Source organism: Larimichthys crocea, chromosome XXIV (genome assembly GCF_000972845.2).
Source record: "Larimichthys crocea isolate SSNF chromosome XXIV, L_crocea_2.0, whole genome shotgun sequence".
In the NCBI taxonomy this organism is placed as follows: Eukaryota; Metazoa; Chordata; class Actinopteri; family Sciaenidae; genus Larimichthys; species Larimichthys crocea.
In genome coordinates this window covers 10,813,108-10,819,624 of record NC_040034.1, presented here as the reverse complement: position 1 = coordinate 10,819,624, position 6,517 = coordinate 10,813,108, and positions in this window count along the sequence as shown.

Here is a 6,517-nt window from a genome sequence, read left to right as displayed (position 1 = left end):
TCAGTCGTGCAACAACATGCAATGATTTAATTCTTACAAATTTCACTGACATTTTTAAAATTAAATTTAAATGCAATAAAGTGTCTTTGAAAGTTGATTATTCAATTAATTAATTTAACCTTCATTTATCATGTGGTACTCCATATCCTTCATATTAGACTTCTACTAACTTAGCTGCAGCTTAATGTTTAGACTGCCTCACTTTTAACATACAAAGATATAAAAAAATAGAGAGTGTGTATAAAGAAATTCAATATATTTTTAGGAGCCAGGAGCACTACAGGTGAGGGGTCAAAAGGGAGCACAATAATATGGGTGAAAAGGCCTCTAGCCTCCTTTAACGGGTCTATGTTAATGATCCTCCTGTGGCAGCAGCAGTTGTGTATGCAGGTACTAATGAACTCTTAATAGTGTTAAATCTAGCAGCCTCCGAATGATTCCACTAACTGTTTTATAGCTGTGTGGGCAGAACCCTAATTGCGAGCTTGTGGCAAAGAGCTCTCTTCACAGATTTCCACAGGTTTAACAACCTGCACAAGGCAACTGAAGCTTCACTTCAATGTGCCAGAGAAGAGAGGATATGCAACTGCAATTAAAGTTAGTCACTTAGTTGTCTGTTTATCTCCAATTATAGTCAGTTATCCGGTTCATTTTAATGCTTATCCCACCTGCGATTACAAGACACTGCTGTATACTGACATCAAAAATACAGAAAGACATCTGGCAACACATATACACAGACCAGCCACTTCATTAGGTACACTTGTACAATCCAGTGTGATTCAATGCAACAACTCTGCCATAAATGTAACTTTTATAAGGCTAATAATGTTTCAGTTTTTATTGACACTGTCAGGTGTTAATTTAACTTTAAGTTTGAGGTGTGTGAAACTGGACTGCATTAAACTCAGAAGTGTTTCTAATATTTTGGCCAACCTATACATGAGAGAGCATAATACACTGCTGCCCATAAAGTTTGAATAATTTTTGTTTTCAGACACATTCCTCTTTTTATTTCTACTAGCACACATCAGATTAAGTGCGGTTTGAATTTCACCGTTATCAAAAGTTTGGAGAAGATACACTTTATCAAGATATCAACATTTGAATCAATAGCACGCAAAATAGCAGAAGAGGGACTTTTTTAGTCGTGATAAAAAGGCTTTCTCCTTCACCGCTCAGGCTTTTGAGTCTGCATGGTTTTTATGAGAAACAAAACTAAAATAGCTCATAGATTAACAAGATTAATGTGCAGAGAATGGTTGTTAATTGTGTGTAAAATGAAAAGGCCAAACTACAGGCTAAAGTTGTTCATGTGTTTGAATTGAAATTGGAAATCCGTATCAAATTAAAAGTCCTGCAGGCACGAATTCATTTAAATTGTGTGTAATTCAGTGACTCGGAGGGGGGGGGCATAGTGTATTTCTGGTAGAGGATTAACTGTAGAGACGGAAGACTTCCTCTGGCTGGGGGTAGTAGTCCCCCCGCTGAGAAACGGCCGAGGTGTGACGGAGGGGATTCCAGAGCACGCAACAAAAGGCAGGCACTTTGATTTGAACAGCAGTTTTAGTCAGCACACACACACAAACACACACAAACCACAGTTCCTGATCCTCGGCAGCCCTGCCCTCAGGTCTCAGCCAGTTGAAAGTCGGGGGAAACTCCAGATGCTTTACAGCAGTTGTGGGCTGTGACTTGGAAAGAGAAGGGAGCAGTGGAAGACTGGCAGGAGGAGGACACTGATGGAGGGGTTGAAGTTATGTATGGAGTGAAACAATTTAACAGCAGTGGCTGAGGCCTAAATTAATAGTAAAGCCATGGAGGTTTTGGCCTGAAGGGAACGGTTTCAAACAGGGAGGGAGGGGCAGTGGCAGCAGCAGAGGAGGACGGACGGGTGGGGTGAAAGGAGGTTCCAGAGACTCTATATGATGGATGGACTGGTGAGTAAGAGAGGTGGAGGGAGAGGGGGAGCTTCAAAAGAAAAATGACCCAGACTGCCGCTGTGATGTAGAGGGAGGGAATGCAGGGCGGCAGAACATGTGGGGATCTCATAACCGAAAAAAGGTTTTTACAAGGCTTCAAACACAGACGTTGAGTTAAGATAAAAAACTGAACATGAAACAAATAAAGTATTTTAAGTGTTTGGTTTAAGACTCATTCCACTGCTTGATTTTGAGGCATGTCATACAGCATTGCAGTAATCACTTTTGCTATACCTCGGGAAAAGACTATGCAGTGGTTCCATGGAGATGTCACTGGATACAACGCTGGGCTATTACACCTTTCAGGATGCCTCTGTGGCTTTAGTGGTAGGCATAAACCTTTTGACTGGGGTTAACTTCAGGGCTTTTAAAACATGATCCAGTCGCTCCCACCACCCCCCACTCCCAACACAGACAGGCAGAAATGAAAACCTCTCCTCGCACACACACCTACTTGCTCTCTCCTTCAGGGCCTGCTAAAGCCATTATGGCTCTAAAAGAGATTGTATCGGCTCCAGGCAGACAGGCAGACAGACAAATAGTTAGTTAGACAGTTAGATATACAGACAGCGCCCTGCAAACTAAGACGCCTCTGTGCTTGGGACAGCCCGGCTAAATGTCTGGCTACTCTTCAGAGGCTCTCAGGTGTGACCGGCCGGTCTCCTGTGTACCGAAGCCAAGGCGGCAGACAGGCACAGAGGTGTTCTGTTAGCCTGGAGTCGACTGAATATCTGCTCTATCTCTCCCGTCACTGGGTGCATACGCTCCTGTGAGCAACTCAAACACAAGCCAGATCTTCTTTCCTGCAGAACTATGCAGGCTTTCACTGAGTTAATGCATATTTTTAGGCTGAGCCAAGGTCAAACATTTTTTGCCAAAGACCTGCCTGACACGTAATTTCTCCCAGCAGCTGCGGTTTCTTACATTTGATGACTAACTTTGCATTTGAATCAAAGACTTTAGCCAGACCACAAATGCATTGCAGCAGGATTTAAAGAGAGGATGATGAAGACTTTGGTTCGTAGCTTAGTCATACACATCTTTCTCACTGTGCTAACACTGTTACATTGGTGGAGCTTGAACTATATAGAAGAGGCCCTAATATCCCTCTCTCTGCACTTGCGCGCACACACACACACACACACACACACACACACACACACACACACACACACACACACACACACACACACACACTCTTCCCTAAAATTGCTGATGGCTTGTTTTCATGAACATATATTATTTCCAGATGGAGGTCATGAATAAAACCCAACGGAAACAAGTCGGGTGAAACTGGAAACTTAAAAAAACAGAAATGGAGGGGTATGGAGCTGAGTGAAAAAAAAACAATCTTTCTCCTCCCCCGCTCATGCCCTGAACCTTTAAGAAAAAGACCGACTTGTCAATTACACGGTTAAAAACAGAGGAACAGTGTACCACACATGAACATGTGGAGAGAAGTACCACATGATACCAGGTTTTTAAACGTTTCACCACGATGCGCACATGAAAACATCCCTAAACATAAAAATGACTTTCATAACAAAACAAACACAAAAAGCTTAGAGCAGCTCAACCTTCAAACCTCCACACATATTTCCAGCTAAATAAACAAAGTCAGGGGGGAAGAAAGGGAATACTTTCAGACTCAACAGAGAATACAGAAAATGCGCTGTGAAGACCTCCTCTGGAAAAACCACAAGAACATTGTGCCGATTCACCAACCCCAGGCTCTTCCAAACAAAGCTGTATAGGAAGAAAGACGCATTGTTGTGGCGTGAATATACACTACATTCAACTCAACAGCCTAATGAATCTACCACACTCTGCATTAGTGATGTGTTTCAAAACATTTGAGGATAAAGCAACATGTGCATGCTTCAGATGAAGCCAGAACATCCATTAGCTCTGTCATAAGGAGTGCCAAGACAAACCAGTCAGACGCCAGACATTTTCTTCTTCGGGCTGATGTGGAGGAGGATGAACCACAGCTGTAAGATTCAATAAATTAAAGCTCATCACTAGCAGACGTTTGAGGGGCGTGCTCTGTATTATCAGTGTGACCTTTAATGGTGAATACATGCTGTAACAGTTGTTGTGAACGGATTTACTGAGTTGGACACTTTTAAGAATTGGACATTCATTTATCAGCTCGCTAGCTTTTCCAAAATTCCTGGGATATGACTGTTGAGTAATTTGTATCCGTGTACCGGATAAACAAAACAATTTCAAGTAATGAAAACATTTTGTGATAAAACTCTTACTCCCTTTCTTGCCAAGAGCTAGTTTAGACCAAACGAAAAACCTCTGTAGGTGGAAACTGAAGCCAGTATGGAAGTGCCAAAAACTGCAGTTCCTCAAAGGTCCACTTGAGGCTGGCTCCATACAAGCCAATCTCCATAAGCCCCCCATGTTAAAATGTCCAACTTTAAAACGGAAATAAACATGTTTACTGCCTGGTACCAGGAACTGCAAATGACAACTGCACTGTGGGTGAATTTTTATATAACTTACCCATTTAAAATTCCGGTGTATTAAGGCTTAAGGTTATGCAGAATTAATAGCATGGATGCTTTAATTGACAGGTGGCTACCGTTACAGATGGCTTGTTTGAGCACCAAGGCGTCATCCAGCACACCTCAGGTCCACCGATGATCTACGTCTTTGTCGATTTTTAGATTAGCCGGGAGGCGAAAGAGGCAGGACTGCCAACATGGCAAACAACAAAACCCAATACTCCTAAAAAATGTCTCATTAGGCCCATTTATCCAACAAAAGCACACTGCTCAGATTTTTATTTGGGGTGAGGGAGGATGATCAATTTGAAGAACGAGCACCAGCTGCAAACAGTCATACTGACAACTCTCCTGCTACCATAGCTAACATGACAACAACAGCATATCTTGGTAAACTAGAAGCTGAATGTCTGAGGGCAAGTAATTTAACATTACCTGACACATGAATTTTGGGTGGAATAACAAGTTAGTGTTGTGTGGATCAACTGAGGCTGAGATTTTATTATTTTTTAGTGCGGACCGTGAGAAGAGATTCAATCAATCTGAAGAAAAAAAGGGTATCTGACTGGAATCACTTACCTCACATTCAATGTGTATTTAGATGTGCAGGAAAGGATGAAGTCAGGTGACCTTTGTCATCTCTATGATAACAATAATAATTCAGAGGAATGTTTTGGAATAACAGGCTCTCAGACAAATGGGTATTTGGTCCAAGGGAACATTTTTCAGAATAATGGGCTGTTAAACGATAACACATCCACCACCAACTGCTTAGCTTAGCATAAAGACTGGAAGACTGGAAACACCTAGCACCAGCACCTTTAAAACTCACAAAGCAAATGACAATTGAGCTTTTTACAGGGGGGTTACGTGCCACACTACTTCTTGGCTGGGAGCAGTAAGTATCCACCTGAAAATGAATAAGCATTGTCCTCAAAACAGTACTTCTAATGTGCAAAAACTAAAGTGAACCAACTAGACGTGTATTTCTAGTCTTTGTACTAAGCTGAGCTAATTGGCTGCAAGTGGTAACTTCATCTTTAGCACACAGACATGTGAGTGGTATCTCACATTCACTCCTAATCTAATTCACTGCAGGAAACCAAACAAACGTATTTCCCCATACCATTCCTTTAACAGATCCAATATTGATTTTTGTGCTCGGGTTTTTGTGGCCATCTGCAGTTCTTTGAGTCTGTTTACTGGATACCAGATAAAACACACACTCGTTTGTGGGAGGGTTATTTAACTAGTCCTTCTAGTCAGTCCTGCTGCGTTGGTCCGGTTGGTTGGTCTTATCTAATCTAACGCAGACTCCTTATCTCCATAATCAGTCTCTAATCAGTCGGCTTTGTCCAGACAACAAGGGGCCAACATGAGGCAAAGAGGACCCTGAGGCCTTCCCGGTGTCTCAACCGTAAAAGTGTAATTTGTAGACTGGGCATGCCTTTTCAAGTCAGTGGTGGTGGTATGGATGAATGGCAAAAAGATATGTGGAGTCTGTCATACTTTTGTTTGTGATCTGTGATTTTCTTCATGCAATAAGTTTATTTTTGTATTTTTGTGTTACTCGAATAGTTTCAACATTCATTTAACATTAAAATATTTGAATTACCTCAAAACTTTTTGATTCCCCCCCCCCCCTTTTTTTTAAACAGCAACAGGAAATATGTGAAGAGTTGGGGGATGATGTGTTCCTAAGGTATCTGGCTCATATCAGGACATCATTGGTATTTGGTCTGCTCTTTCTCTCCTACCAGAGACTCTGTGGCTGCGACAAGTCCTGACTTTACAAATCCTTCAGCCTGCCACCCTGCAAGTCCTGCCCTTATCTCAACCTCACCCGGTTTTCTCCTGGCAGGCACAGATGGCAAGCCCATTCGTGTGCAAACCACAGATTGCGCTCTGATTGTTCTGATGACTGCCTTTGTCTTACAGTAATGCCCCCCCTCCTCTCACTCTCTCACCATAAGAAAGGGCTGGTAAGTAAGCTAATTTACACGTATTAATTAAGGCTCA